Source organism: Thamnophis sirtalis, unplaced genomic scaffold (genome assembly GCF_051295495.1).
Source record: "Thamnophis sirtalis isolate CommonGarterSnake01/CBP01778 unplaced genomic scaffold, rThaSir2_p1.2 scaffold_4, whole genome shotgun sequence".
Classification (NCBI taxonomy): domain Eukaryota; kingdom Metazoa; phylum Chordata; class Lepidosauria; order Squamata; family Natricidae; genus Thamnophis; species Thamnophis sirtalis.
In genome coordinates this window covers 134,648,585-134,665,113 of record NW_028261384.1, presented here as the reverse complement: position 1 = coordinate 134,665,113, position 16,529 = coordinate 134,648,585, and positions in this window count along the sequence as shown.

Genomic DNA, 16,529 nt, shown 5'->3' with positions numbered 1-16,529 from the left:
CAAACAAATTACATCGTTCTTAAACTGTTTAAGATAATGAAATATTTTCTTCCTCTTCTGTGGAGAGTTCAGTCCGTTGACATTCCATGTTAAAATCTTAGTTGTCATCTTTGGTTGGTTGAAGCATTTTTAGAGCTTCCTGCACGGCCTGTTTAACCTTAGGTTTAGCTCCTCCCACTGCTTCCAGATTTGTTGTTGTAGTTCCTTGATCGATGGCCGATGATTGTTGATACTGTTGCTTCTTAGCTTGTTTCTCCATACGTCTAGTAGTCATGCGGCTAGGTCTTGGTTCCATAGCACCTTGCACTTCTAGAGAAGAGAGATGCTCCATCTTGTCTGGTGGTTGTGTAGTTTGCTGTCTATCCTGTCCTTCTTGTGGTCTTTCTCTAGGTCCAGATGGTGCAGGGTGTCCGGCCTTCAATATATTATAATAAAAATCTCGGGCTTTCCATACAGAGTTGAGGCGGTACCTTTGCTTATCAAATGTAAATATGATGCCGAATGGTGCATCCCATCTATACTGTATCTGACGGTTTCTGAGTTCTTCGACCAAAAAGCGTAGTCTCTTCTGGCTCTTAACATTTGAGGTGGTATCTCTTTCAAAACAGCCAGGTCTTGACCGCCAATTTGAAGCTTAGTGTTATAAGACGCTTGCAGTACCATATTTCTGAACTCTCTTGTAGTAAAATATATAACGATGTCTCGAGGAAGCTGCTTCTGCTTTGCCAGCCAGGAGTTAACGCGGTAAGCTTTGTCAATTTGCCAGCCTTGGTTGGTCCCTGGTCTTCCCATCAGGCGGTCAAAAGCTTCCGATAGGATCTGTTTCAGGTTCTCCTGTTTCTCCTCACGCAGCCCCCTTACTCTTAATGCGAGCTCCATTTGTCGGTACTGTATCATAATAATTTCTTTTTCAGCATTTTCCACTTTTTGTTCCACCACCTCTGTTTTCAATGTCAAGTTAGCATTGGCATCATTAAGAACCTCTAGAGTATCTTCCACTCCAGAAATATGTTCTGTTAATACAGTTACAAGACTCAGCATGTCGTCTCTAATTTTATCAACCTTAGCCTCAAATTTCTCATACAACTCCTGTTTAAGTCCTTTTATTTCACTTTTAATTTCACTTTTAATTTCTTCTTTCATTTCTTTTATTTCCTCTTTTCTCTCCTCTCTATTATCTCTAAATTTATCTTCCATTTTAATTGTCTGTGCATTAAGAGCCTCGCTTAGATTACTCAGAAAAAATTCTTTCGTTAACACATCCCCAGCAGGGGGCGTAGGAAGCGGAGGCTGCAGCTTTGTGCCAGGCACTGAGGATGTGCCCCTGGAAGTAGAGGGTGACGACTTCAAGTTAATATTTGGTTTTGAGGCCATTTCAAAATTTGTCTGCCTGCAGTTAATAAAACTCTATCGCCTAAATATGCAGCTTTAAGTAAAGAGGCTTTTATTTTGAAGTTTAAGGCTTGGCAAAACTTTCAGTGAGTAAACATTGTAACAAGACCGTTCAACAGATTCATCACCATTTAACTTCCAAATAAGCAAAGTTAATGAAGGAGTAAAATTCTTCTATTGTGAAACCAAAACATTTGATAAGCTATCTCTTTTGTTTTGAATTCTTTTGAAGTCTTGTGAGAATTAGCAAAAAGTGTTCGTTATTACCGGAGAAACCAGCCTGCTCGGCGCCATTTTAAAAGCCTCTGAGTAAATAATTTTTCGGAGGAGAAAAAGAGAAGAAGCTAAAATGTTGATAAGCAATTATTGTCCTCGCAGTAAACGGATTCAGCTCGTGATAAGATTAAATCAAACAAAACTTAGAGCAGAGTGGGAGAGACCTACTTTGTCCTGCACAAGGCAGTTTGAAGTTCCCAGCACGGACAGCCGTTCTGCCTTGGGCTAGCCCCCCTTTCCTTGCAAGCACAAAAGCTGCAAAAATCGAAGAGCATTTGCCAGCAAAACAGTTTCTTCTTTCCCTCTTGCCTGAAGGATAAGAAAACCTGATAAGACGTCAGATGGAAGATCCTCTAAACAGGTACGTAGCCAGGAATTCGGAGGCAGCTGATTTTTTGCTGCCCCCACCAGTAAGCTCCTCCCAGGAAGTGAGATTAAAATCTTCTTCAAGACCAACCCTGTTGAAAAGCCACCAGCAAAGTAAACCTCAGAAGAACCTGACTCTGGGGGAGAACAGTCACATGAGAAAACTTCTTACAAGATTGGCAAACTCAGCATCTTAGCCACTCCGCCACTGTGTCCCTCTATTTTAGAAATCTACATATACCCCCCAAAAAATCAGCTAATATACCAGAATCTTGCAAGTCTGATTGTGAATGCTCCAACACTGGACTTTTTAAAGAAGAGATTGGAAAGCCATTGGTTTGAAATGGTGCAGGGATCCCACGCAAAAATCTTTCCTATTGCAACTGAAATGTCTCCACAGAATCACAAAATGAGTTCTCTATATTCTGGAGTAAAAAAAAAAACTGGGGCAGTTTTTTTGAGTGCACAGGTTGCTTAGACAAAATTAAACAGTCATTGTTACAAAAGAAAAAAGAGCTGAAGTAGTTTTACAGCTTTGCATTCAGCAGATAGTATTTGTAAGCAATTCAAGCAGCTACTGATACACTGGCGTATAAGAAAGATGGAAAATGCAGCTGAATCAGACTTCCAACATTCTATACTTTCAGCTGTTCTTTTTTTTAACATTCCAAATGAGAGGTGGAATTCATGCTGCTTATCTCTCATTTCCACTTCGTTGTATCCAGCAGATCTTCTCAAAATATAACTTAATTTGGGGAAAAACAGGGGGAAGTAAATTTCATCGAATTCAAAATATTTTAGGAAGAATATGGCTTCTTGTGGAAGAAATCCATCGAATCTTTCTGAAATGAATCCCTGAAGAGAAAAGGGAGGACATTTTGAGATGTCTTTTAGCCCTGGAAGAAGAACATTTGAGAAAGCACTGCAAATTAATTAGAAACCAATGAGTGAAACTTGTTCAATCACACAAACTGTGGAGCAATAATTTCTCAGTGATATTTTTGTTTTGCATTTTCATCTCTTCTCTGCCCGAGTGATTTTGTTCCAGATGGTTACATAACTTATTTTGTAGTTCTCTGCTGTCCCCTACAGAGACATTTCAAGACTGAAAGGAAAGGTTTTTGCATGAGATCCCTTAAGATCCATTTCACTGTGTCTCTTGCACAGTAATAGACAGCTGTGTCTTCAGCTTTTAAGTTGTTCATTTGCAGATAGAAGTTGGAACTGTCCTTGGAGGCAGTAAAACGTCCTTGGATTGTTGGGGAATAATAGTTGCTACTAGATGTGTGGTAGTAAACAAGCCATTCCAGTCCTTGCCCAGGTTTCTGTCTGATCCAACCCATATAGTAGCTGTTAACATTGAATCCTGTGACAGCACAAGTCAGTTTATGGGATTCTCCTGGTTTCTTCAGTGCTACATCTGACTGGGTCAGGACAACCTGGGAGAGTCCACCTAATGAGAAAAGACAAAGCACAATTGGATGATGGTTAGAAAGTAAGAGCCATAGTAAAGATGTAAAATTCCCTTCAGTCCTAGGGAAAAAAACTTAGTATGATCCAAATTACAAACCTCTAGAGAAGGAGGCCAGTATGATGAGAATTAACGAGTGGGGTGTCATTGTGAAAAAGGAATGAGATTTGCACCTTGAGTTGAACCTGAAGAAGGAGAAGGAGAGTTTAAATAGGAAGTGAAAGTCTTGTTGGCTTTGCATAAAACCTGCGGGGAGCTGTATAAATATTAGATGAAGTCCAGAAGTGTACTGAAATTTAATTGAGAATAGATGAAGATATCGAGTGACTGGATGCAAGCAGTCCTCAACTTATGCTCTGGAATTTTGGTTGTTAGATTGTGCTGCCATAAGTAGAGGAAACCACATGACTGGACCTAAATGTTCAACCATTCTTTTCAGTGATTGTAAGAGAATCTTTGGGTTTTTGAGCAAATCTATTGCTCCAAATCATGGGGACACATTTTTTTTACTGATACTTTGCCCTCCCTCTATCTCCATCTGTTTGGCACTACACTTTTTAAAAAAAACAATGTTCTCTTTTTTTACAGAGGCCAAATACATACTGTCAAACTCACCCCATTTCTAAATTCTGTTACTTTTAGATTGTTCTGTGAGTTATCTTTTTCCAGAAAATCTATATCTCTCCTTCTCTGCTTCAGTCTCTCTGTCTCTCTGTCTTGGTCTATCTTTCTCTCTCTTTCCCTCTCTCTCTTTTCCTCTCTCCCTCTGCCTCTTTATCTCCCTCCCTCCCTCTCTCCCTCCCTCCCCCCTTTTTCTCTGCCTTGTCTCTTTGTCTCCCCCTCTCTCTCTTCATCCCACTCTTTTTCCCTCCCCCCTCTCTCTCCCCTCTCTTTGTTTCCATCTGTTTGGCACTACACTTTGTAAAAAACAATGTCCTCTTTTTTTACAGAGGCCAAATAGATACTGTCACACTGTGTGCTCTCGGACACAGAAATACACAGATGAATCTGAAACTGTGGCTGAATTCAGTTGGAGGGAGAACTCATTCCTGGGCTTATCTGCAGAAATGGTGGCACGGCCTTTTAAAGAATCAGCATACACTTTGCCTCCACTGTTGACATTTATGGCTGAGAGCCATTCAAGACCTTTCCCACGGGGTTGCCTGACCCAATGCCAAGCGAGAGATGAAGAAGTAGCAAAGGAGAAACCTGTGACTTTACAAACTAGGTTGAGTTGACTTCCAGGTCTCGCCACTGCCGGCCCAGATTCTGTGAGCTGAATGTCTGAGAAGACCCCTTGGGGAAAAGAAAAAAGGAAAGGAAAGGATTGCAATCAGTAAACAAGATCTCTGGACAAATAAAGATGTATTAGTCCCATTAAAAATTCTTACATCTTGGCAGAGCCATAAAACAAAATGCAAAGAACCACAATGCCATGATGGCCACCTAGGATGTTTCAGTGAGATCTCTGAATTTCAAAGGAAGTGATGATCTCTGAGTGGAGGGGCTTATTTTGAAGCAAGGCCTCAGCACTCCATATCATAAAATTTGCATGAGCTCCTCCTCTATTGAGTGGTGAAAAATAAATGAAGACACAAAACCTGAGTTTGTTATAAGAGTGGCTCAAGGACCTCTTTTGATAACGTAAGGTGGAGAGAAATTGAAATCTCAGGTCCGTATGAAGCACCAAATATTATTTTCCGACACTTCAGTATGAAGTGCCTAACTTGGGGGAGAGAAAAAGTAAAAATATACAGTATTGTTCAGAGTATAAGACACACCTTTTTCCCTCAAAAAAGACGGTGAAAATCTGGGTACATCTTATACACTGAATACAGCATTTTTTCTTCCCAAAGCCCCACCCCTTCACCAAAATGGCTGTGCATTCCCTTATGGAGCCTTTCAGAGGGCTCCTGGGGGCTGGGGAGGGCAGAAATGAGCAAAAAAGGGCCATCCCCCCCCCCCAACCTCCAGCAGCACTCTATAAGTTTCCATAAGCCTATGCATGCAATTTTTTATAACAAGATCTAAATATAAATTTGTTAATAAAATTTTCTAGGTCTTTTTCCCATGTCATAATTTGCAATTTATATCCAAATTTCTTTTGCTAGATTACCATACATGTATATATCATTAAACTGTATCCATTATTGTTTCCTTATTGTTATTATAGTTAATTAATTTTTAGTGAATAAACATTTGATAATCTAAAACAATCCAAGAATGACAAAATTCCTACTTATTAGTCACCAAAATCAACTATTTTTTTATTATCAACATTCATTGTCAACCTGTATCTTTCCAATAACAAAACAGTCTTATCTCTCTTGCCAATTGTGGTGTCAGTCTTCTTTTTATCTCCTTTATAAGGTTTTTATAGACTTCTCTCTGCACTTTGTTGCTTGAAGGGTCTCTCAGATAATCTCATTGCCCACCAGTTGTTACTAAAATTGACTTGTTTTTGGTTGTCAAGCTTGCTAAAATTTCTCTTCTTATTTCTATCATCATTAGTAGTGTTTTTTTTTCCTTCTGTGTCATGGAATCTGCGGTAGAGTTCCAATTCATCAAATTCTCTTTCCCATATTCCCTTCTTTCCACTTTCACCCACATTTGCTCCATTAATAAATTCATCTATTGTCTTATCTTTATCTTCTATATCTTCATTCTCCCCTTTAATTTTTTGGGCCCCAACCCCTTCATCTTTGGCTGTGAGGAAGACTAGTCTTTCCAACTTCTTCTCAATTCTCCCATATCCTTCCAATAGATGTTGAATTCCAGCCAAGATATTTTGGAATTTTAAGGTTTCCTCATCTAAGTATTGATCCATGTCTCCAAAACAGAAGAAAGAAGGGGAAAAAAAAGAAAAAAAAAGAACTAATAGTGACTCTAACCTTCCAGGCCTCTTTTATTTTTTATTTTAAATTGACTTGAACACAAGTTCTTTTATGCTCTTCAAAGGAGAAGGGTTCTTTTTTCCCCTGTTTCTTTCTTTCCCCTGCCAAAATAATTCTCAGAGGCACCTGTGAAAACAATTTGTGTCCTTGATTATCAGTTTCTGTAAACAAGTTGCAAACCCTTCAGCTACAAAGTTAGTGAAGTCAAATAAGGAAGGAAAAGAGATACATTGTTTCAAAAACCCCAGCGTCTGACCTCCGAGTGGCAGTGTTAATTTTCACCTTCTAATATTTAACTCTGGCTTAAAGGGAACAAAGTTCTTTAGATTTCTTTTAGTGTGGTTTGATAACAAGTAGTAGGAAGAATTGTTAAAATAAGAAGTCAAAAAAACTAAAGCAACAAAAAGCAGAAGAAAAATCATTCCATTCACTTTAAAAGGAGAGATGAAAAAAATGTTGCGAGCACTTCAATCCACAAAAAATAGTTACAAAAAGAAAAAAAAAACTTTCCACAGCGATCCAATTAGGGTTATTTTTGCCGCTCAGTTCTTTTGCTTAAGGATCTTATTTGGCTTTAAAGAAACATTTCTTTGGGCACTCTTTAGAAAAAAGGAAAAAATACCTCACCAGATGGATTCACTTTCTCTTTTCACTTCCTTCCTTCTGGAGCATCCTGATTTCATCAGCCCTGGGGCTGCCTATTCACCGCTGGCTTGAAGCACTTCCCTTCAGGGATTTTGCGATATCCGTGAGACCAGCAAGCCTTTGTCTTCCTGATCACCATCTCTATGGGACAGTTTAGGTCTCAATGGACCATCCAGTGGCAAAAGTGTGAACGGTGGTCTCAGAGTAGTGAGACTGCATATTGTGACATTGCGACGTGGCTCATCCTTCTCCCAGTAGCAAGTCATGGTTGTCACATGTAGAAGCAGCCACGTCACTGGAAACAAGTCAAAGAGCATTTGGTCAGTTAACCAACATGTTGAAGTGGGGGTCAGTGCAACTCAGAGATCAAAAGCTTTATACTGCCCAAAGTGTCCATTCCTTTACATTCTGGAGCGATGCAGATTAGAAATATACTTCAAGGGCTGTCCTGGGCAGAGTACATTACAGTAAACCAACAGCAGAGGGTCCGTGACCCGACAAATACGCAAATGTCAAAAGCGCGCCGACAAAACCACGGCGCTAAAACCACGATGTCAATAGCACGCCGACAATAGCGCGCCTACAAAACCGCGCTGACAGAAGCGTGATTTAAGTTAAGGTAAGGTTTAGGGTTACGTTTAGGGTTAGGTTTAGGGTTAAGTTTAGGGTTAGGTTTAGGGTTAGGTTTAGGGTTTGGTTTAGGGTTAGGGTTACAGCACGCTTCTGTCGGCGCGCTGTTGTCGGCGCTTCAGCGCTCATTCGTCGGCGTGGTTTTGTCGGCGCGGTTTTGTCACCGCGGTTTAGTCAGGCACGCTTTTGTCGTTCACGCATTTGTGGTGGAACCCAGAGGGTCAAGGAAATGATCTTGAGGTACAAGAGGAAGAACCACTACCAGGGGAGGAGTCAGAGGAAATAAACATGAGTGTGGGTCAGATCTGCAATCTTAAGATCTGACAATAAATAGATGCTGATGGAGTCACTTGATGCAGAAATGAGTACACTTCGCAAAGAAGTAGCAATGAAGTTGTCAACTCAAAGGTGATTTTCACAGAACTCCACCAAAAAATGTCACAACAGGAAAGTGAGCTGAAGCCTATTCTAAGGAGGAGAATTGCTCCTCATATGTTAGGAAACAATTGAGACAAATACCCTCCTGAGACATTGGGGTATAAGAAGGTTAGGAAGCACAGCAGAATCTGATTTCCAAGATTTTCCTATTTTAGCTGAATTCTGTTGTATATTTCTAAAAGAGAGCTATAATTCACCCTGCCTCTTGCTTAGTTTATACTTTGCTTTGTCTAGCATATCTTCTCAAAATGGAGCTTGATTTGCAGGGGGGGCAGGGACAGCAAGAGAGGAAATTCCATACAATTCAAAACATTTAATGGAAAATATGGCTTGTCATGTGGAAAAATAATCCCAAGAATCTTTTTGAAATGAATCCCTGAAGAGGAAAGGGGGCACATTTTGTGATGCCATCTGGCCCTGGCATAAGAAGAACCTGCAGGAAACCACAACAAATTAGCTGGCAACCAACACATGAATGGCATTCAAGCAAACTAGAGTAACAATATATTTTGGGGTATATTTGTTTTGTCTGTTCCTTTCCATCCCTTCTCTGCCTGAGTGATTTTGTTGCAGATGCTTAGACAACTACTTTTGTGGTTCTCTGTTGTTCCCCTCAAAACACTTTTCAGGAAAGGTTTTTGCATGAGATCCCTTAAGATCTATTTCACTGTGTCCCCTGCACAGTAATAGACAGCTGTGTCCTCAACTTTTACGTTGTTCATTTGCAGATAGAAGTTGGAACTGTCCTTGGAGGCGGTAAACCGTCCTTGGATTGTTGGTGAATAAGAGTTGACACTAGATAAATAATAGTAAACAAGCCATTCCAGTCCTTGGGCAGGTTTCTGTCTAATCCAAAGCATCCTGTTGCGGTTAACATTGAATCCAGTGAAAGCACAAGTCAGTTTATAGGATTCTCCTGGTTTCTTCAGCGCTGCATCTGACTGGGTGAGAGCTACCTGGGAGAGGCCACCTAATGAGAAAAGAGAAAGCACAATTGGATGATGGTTAGAAAGTAAGAGCCATAATAAAGATATTAAATTTCCTTGAGTGCTAAAAAAACCCCATAACATGGACCAAATTACAGACCTTTGTAGAAGGCAGCCAACATGATGAGAATTAAGAAGTGGGTTGTCATTGTGAAGAAGTTTGGAGGGATAGGTTTTGCACCTTGAGTTGAACCTGAAGAAGGAGAATGAGAGTTTAAATAGGAAGTGAAAGTCTTGTTGGCTTTGCATAAATCATTCTGAGAATTGTATAAATAGGACATGAAGTCCAGGAGCGTATAGAAATCTAGCAGAGTGTATTGGTTTACAAAGAAGACGGAGTGTACCTGAATGTAGACAGTCTTCAACTTATGAGTACAATTTCGACCATCATTTTAGTAGCAAGTCATTGTTGTCACAGGTAGAAGCACCCACTTCACTGGAAACAACAAAGAGTGCATTTGTTCTGTTATCCAGCATGTTGAAGTGGGAGTCAGTGCAATTCCAAGACTGAAAGGCTTTATAATGGCTAAAGTGTCAATTCCTTTACACTCGAGAGCATGTCAGCGTTCCAAGTATCATGTAGAATTAAATCAGAGTCCAAGGCAAAATGATCCTTAAATTCCAATTTAATAAAGCAGACACCTTAGCACATTGCTGTGGAATCCCAATTCTGGAAATCACATCAGAATCCCACCCAGTTAAAAGTTCATGATCGTGTCCCCACCCTCACAGTCCATCACATGGTCCAATCTTCTTTTTCCATGCTGGCATCCACCCAGCTGCTCCTGGTCAGGTGTAAAAGTGCAGAGAGAAAAGTTGACCTTGGCTTCTAGAAAAGAATGAAAACAATACATTCCACAATCCTACTCCTGTCTATTCCCCCTCCCATCAATTATACTAATGAAACAGCATAATGAAATAAGAGAAAATGCGGCAGGCCGAAATTTCTAAAAGGAATATAATTGCAGGCCTGACAGAGCAATGCAGATTAGAAATACATTTCAAAGGCGGTCCTAGGCAGGGTACTTTACAGTAATCCAATTGCAAAGGATCAAGGAAATGGTCTTGAGGTACAAGATGAAGAACCACTACCAGGAGAAGAGTCAGAGAAAATAGACATGAGTTTATGGGTGTAGCTAGTTTAATGAAGAGAAGGACATGGAGAGACATGAGTTTAGGTCAGAGCTGTCACCTGAGGAAACATCAAAGTCAACCCACTCCCCTCATTCTCTCGGAGATAAAAGGAGGGCGGGGAAAGTACATTGAGATTTGAAAGACTCTTATTGCTATATCTTTCAAATAAAACCAATATTGCTCTACATGGCTTTGACTTCCTAATATGGCCTAATTTTGGTCACCACACTATAGAAAAGATGTTGAGATTCTAGAAAAAGTGCAGAGAAGAGCAACCATATAATTAGGGGACTGGAGATTAAAACATATGAACTACGGTTACAGGAAATGGGTGTAGCTAGTTTAATGAAGAGAAGGACATGGAGAGACATGAGAAAAGTCTTCCAATATTTGAGGGGCTGCCCCAGAGAGCTGGGTGTCAAGCTATTGTCCAAGGCAACTGAAGGCCGGAAAAGGAATAATGGATGGACACTGATCAAGGAGAGATTCAACCTAGAAATAGGGAGAAATTGTGTGACAATAAATAGATGCTGATGGAGTCACTTGATCCAGAAATGAGTATAGTTCACAAAGAAGAAACAATGAAATTGTCAACTCAAAAGTGACTTTCACAGAACTCCACCAAAAAATGTCACAACAGGAAAGGGAGCTAAAGGTTATTCTAAGGAGGAGAATTGCTCCTCATATGTTAGGAAACAATTGAGACAAATGCCCCCTTGATCCATTGGGCCATATGAAGGATAGGAAACACAGTAGAATCTGACTTCCAAGATTTTCTTACTTTAACAGACTTTTAGGTTTTACATTTCTAAAAGAGAGCTATAATTCACTCTGCCTCCTGCTTAGTTTATACTTTGCGTTGTCTAGCAGATCTTCTTGAAATGGAGCTTGATTTGCAGGGGGGGGGACAGCAAGAGAGGAAATTCCATATAATTCAAAACATTTAATGGAAAATATGACTTGTCATGTGGAAAAATAATCCCAAGAATCTTTTTGAAATGAATCCCTGAAGAGGAAAGGGGGCACATTTTGTGATGCCATCTGGCCCTGGCATAAGAAGAACCTGCAGGAAACCACAACAAATTAGCTGGCAACCAACACATGAATGGCGTTCAAGCAAACTAGAGTAACAATTTATTTTGGGGTATATTTGTTTTGTCTGTTCATTTCCATCCCTTCTCTGCCTGAGTGATTTTGTTGCAGATGCTTAGACAACGACTTTTGTGGTTCTCTGTTGTTCCCCTCAAAACACTTTTCAGGAAAGGTTTTTGCATGAGATCCCTTAAGATCTATTTCACTGTGTCCCCTGCACAGTAATAGACAGCTGTGTCCTCAGCTTTTAGTTGTTCATTTGCAGATAGAAATTGGAACTGTCCTTGGAGGCAGTAAAACATCCTTGGATTGTTGGGGAATAATAGTTGTTGCTACTAAATGTGTGGTAGAGAACAAGCCGTTCCAGTCCTTGGCCAGGTTTCTGTCTGATCCAACCCATCCAGTAGCTGTTAACATTGAATCCAGAGACAGCACAAGTCAATTTATGGGATTCTCCTGGTTTCCTCACTGCTGCATCTGACTGGGTCAGGACAATCTGGGAGAGGCCACCTAATGAGAAAGGACAAAGCACAATTGGATGATGGTTAGAAAGTAAGAGCCATAGTAAAGATGTAAAATTCCCTTCAGTGCTAGAAAATAAACTTAATAGGGTCCAAATTACAAACCTCTAGAGAAGGAAGCCAGTATGATGAGAATTAACAAGTGGGGTGTCATTGTGAAAAAGGAATGAGATTGGCACCTTGAGTTGAACCTGAAGAAGAAGAGTTTAAATAGGAAGTGAAAGTCTTGTTAGCTTTGCATAAAACCTGCTGGGAGTTTTATAAATATTAGATGAGGTCCAGAAGTGTACTGAAATTTACTTGAGAATAGATGATGATATACAGTGAGATGCATATAGATGCTAGCAGTCCTCAACATACTCTGGAATTTTCGTTGTTAGTCAGTGCTGCCATAGGTAGAGGCAACCACATGACTGGATGCAAATCTTCAACCATTCTTTTTAGTGATTGATATCAGAATCTTTAGATTTTTAAGCAAATGCATTGCTCCAAATGGGAGGATTTTTTTTCATTGATACTTTGCTGTGTCTAGCAGATCTTCTCAAAACAGAACTTGACTTGGGAAAATAAGAGGAGAGCAAATTCCAAACAATTCAAAACTTGTAATGAAAAGTATGTGTCCTCATGGAAATAATCCCAGGAATCTTTCTGAAATGAATCCCTGAAGAGGGAAAGTTGCATGTTTTGAGATGGCATTTGGTCCTGGAAGAAGAACCTGCAGGAAACCACAGAAAAATAGTTAGAAACCAATGAGTGAAAGATGGTCAACCACTCAAAGTGTGGAGTAATAATATCTTTCGTGGTATTTTTGTTTTGCTTTTCATTTCCACGTCTTCTCTGCCTCAGTGATTCTGTTCCAGATGATTACCCAACTCATTTTGTAATTCTCTGCTGTTCCCTACAGAGACATTTCAGTATTGAAAGGAAAGGTTTTTGCATGAGATGCCTTAAGATCTATTTCACTGTGTATCTTGCACAGTAATAGACAGCTGCGTCCTCAGTTTTTAGGTTGTTCATTTGCAGATAGTAATTGGAACTGCTCTTGGAGGCAGTAAAACGACTTTGGATTTTTGGGGAATTATAGTTGGTACTGGATGAGTAATAGTGAACAAGCCATTCCAATCCTTGGCCAGGTTTCTGTCTGATCCAATCCGTATAGTAGCTGTTAATATCGAATCCAGAGACAGTGCAAGTCAATCTATGGGATTCTCCTGGTTTCTTCAGCACTGAATCTGACTGTGTAAGAACCTGGGAGAGGCCACCTGATGAGAAGAGACAGCACAGTTGGTTAATGGTTAGAAATTAAGAGCCATGGTAAAGATGTAAAATTCCCTTGAGTGCAAGAAAAAATGTAATATGGACCAAACTACAAACCTTTGGAGAAAGCAGCCAGCATGATGAGAATTAAGGAGTGGGGTGTCATTGTGAAATGAGATGTCCACCTTCAGGTGAACTTGGAGAAGGAGAAGAAGAGTTTAAATAAGAAGTGAAAGTCTTATTGGCTTTGCATAACACCTGCTGGGAGGCGTATAAATATTAGATGAAGTCCAGAAGTTTACTCAAATTTAGTTGAGTATAGATGACGATAGAGTATGGACTGGATGCAAGCAGTCCTCAATGTATGCAGTGGAATTTTGGTTGTTATTCAGTGCTGCCATAAGTAGAGGCAACCACATGACTGGGCCAGCGGTGGGTTTCTGCCAATGCTGGATCAGTTTGTGCCCGATTTGCACATGCGTGATTTGCTAGCGCAGTCTGCTCTCAGTTGCCTGTAATAAGTTGGTGCTTGCGCAGAACATTAAAAATGTCAAAAAAACATGCTGTGGCAACTGGGGAACCAGTTTGGTGGTCTGGTGTGCCCGAACTAGTGCGAACTGGTAGCAACCCACCTCTGGACTGGACACAAATGTTCAACCATTCTTTTCAGTGATTGACAAGAGAATCTTTGGGTTGTTAAGCAAATCCATTGCTCCAAATTGGGCATTTTTTTTCTCACAGATACTTTGATACATATAATAGATCTTCTTAAAACAGAACTTGACATGGGAAAATAACAGGAGAGCAGATTCTATACAATTCAAAAATTTTAATGAAAAATATGGTTTCCCTTGGAAATAATCCCAGGAATCTTGGTAAAATGAATCCTTGAAGAGGAAAGGGAAGACATTTTGAGATGTCCCCTAATCCTGGAAGAAGACGAAGCTTCAAGAAAACAAAGCAAACTGGTTAGAAACCAATGTTGATGTTGATTTGATGTTGATTTTATTTATATGCCGCCCTTTTCCCCTGAAGGGGACTCAGGGCGGCTCACAACTCAACCAGGGAAGGGGGATACAAACAAGAATTTAAACGACAAAAAAAAAATGCATAATTAAAACACAACAGTCATACCAATTTGAGGCGGTGGCAACAGTTCTTTAGCCCCAGGCCTGTCGGAACAGCCAGGTTTTAAGGGCTTTGTGGAAGGCCTGGAGGGTGGTGAGGGTTCGAATCTCCATGGGGAGTTCGTTCCAGAGGGTCGGAGCAGCCACAGAGAAGGCTCTCCTCCGAGTAGTCGCCAGTCGACATTGGCCGGCGGATGGAATTCGGAGGAGGCGTAATCTGTGGGATCTAATCGGTCTAGTGGAGGTAATTGGCAGCAGGCGGTCTCTCAAGTACCCAGGTCCAATACCATGAAGGGCTTTATAAGTCATGACTAGCACCTTGAAGCGTATCCAGAGACCAATAGGCAGCCAGTGCAGCTCGCGGAGGATAGGTGTTACGTGGGTGAACCGAGGTGCGGCTGCATTCTGAACAAGCTGAAGTCGCCGAATGCTCTTCAAGGGCTGCCCCATGTAGAGCATGTTGCAGTAGTCCAGTCTAGAGATCACAAGGGCACGAGTGACTGTTGTGAGAGCCTCCCGGTTCACGTAGGGACGCAACTGGTGCACCAGGCGAACCTGTGCAAATGCCCCCCTGGTCACAGCCGACAAGTGGTGTTCAAAAGTCAGCTGTGGGTCCAGGAGGACTCCCAAATTGCGAACCCTGTCTGAGGGGCGTACTGTTTGACCCCCCAGCCTGAGAGATGGAACACTTGGCCAATTAGTAGGAGGGAAGCACACCAGCCACTCGGTCTTATCTGGGTTGAGTACAAGCTTGTTAACCCCCCATCCAATAAGTGAATGATATTGAAATCATGATAATATGGAATAATAATAGGATATACTAGTTTGGCACATTCATTTCATCCCTACTCTGCTCCAGTTTTTTTTTACTCCAGAATATAAAGAGTTTATTTTGTGATTCTCTGGAGACATTTCAGTGACGAAATGAAAGGTTTTTGCATGGGATCCCTGTACCATTTCAGACCAATGGTTGTCCAATCTCTTCTTAAAAAATTCCAGTGTTGGAACATTCACAATCAGACCTACAAGATTCTGGTATATTAACTGACTTTTGGGGGTATGTGTAGATTTCTAAAATAGAGGGACCCAGTGGGGAAGTGGCTAAGACACTGAGCTTGTCCATCAAAGAGGTTGGCTACTCAGATGTTCGAATCCCTAGTGCCACATAATGGAGTGAGCTCCCATTACTTGTCCCAGATTCTGCCAAGATAGTAGTTTGAAAGCATGTAAAAATGCAAATAGAAAAATAGGAAGATAACAGCGTTCCGTGTGCCTTTGGTGTTTAGTCATGCTGGCCACATGACCACAGAAACATCTTCAGACAGTTTTGGCTCTTTGGATTTGAAACGGAGGTGAGCACTGCCCCTAGAGTCAGGAACAACTAGCACATATGTGCGAGGGGAATATTTACCTTTACTTTAGATTTCAAAAAGACAGCTAGAGTTCACAGTGCATGCCTAAAGGTGATACTTTATTGTAATTAGAAGAGCTTTCTAAAAATTAATATATATATATTATATATCTCCCTTTATTTATTTATCAGCACAAATAAAACACACACACACACACACACACACACACACACACACACACACACACACACACACACACACACACACACACACACACACATATATATATATATATATATATATATATATATATATATATATATATATATATATATATATATGGGAAAAGCAGCATGATAAGAAATTCCGTTTCATGAAACATTTAACAAAACGCTTAATGAAAAATATGTGGGAATTGAGGTTCACACAGAACTCTAGAAGATTGCAGAAAAAGGACTGGAATGGGAAATGCAAAACTGGGGGCACAATCTTTCTGGAAAGTGTTGGAATGTCTTGCTCATTTTCCATTCCTCTTTACTTTCTCTGCCACTTTGTTGCTTTGTTGTTTTGTGTGGGTGAGTAGTTGTATTTTCTGGCAGATGCCCTCCAGGGACAGAGGCTGAATGGTTCTGCTTTCTGCTTTTGGCTTCTCCTCTCAAGGGACCCCTGGAGTAATTGTACAAGAGGCAAAGCAGATGGAGTCACTGTGTTCCCTTGCACAATAATACAAGGCAGAGTCTTCACGCTTCAAATTCTTCATCTGGAGATAAGCTGAAGTCTGGGAATTGTCCCTCGAGATGGTGAATCTTCCCTCCACTTTGGAGTTATACCACTGTTTAGTTCCTTGTGGTTGGCTAACACTAGCCACCCACTCCAGTCCTTTTCCTGGAGACTGTCTGATCCAGTCCATTGAATAGTTAGTAAAGGTGAATCCAGATGCTTTACAGG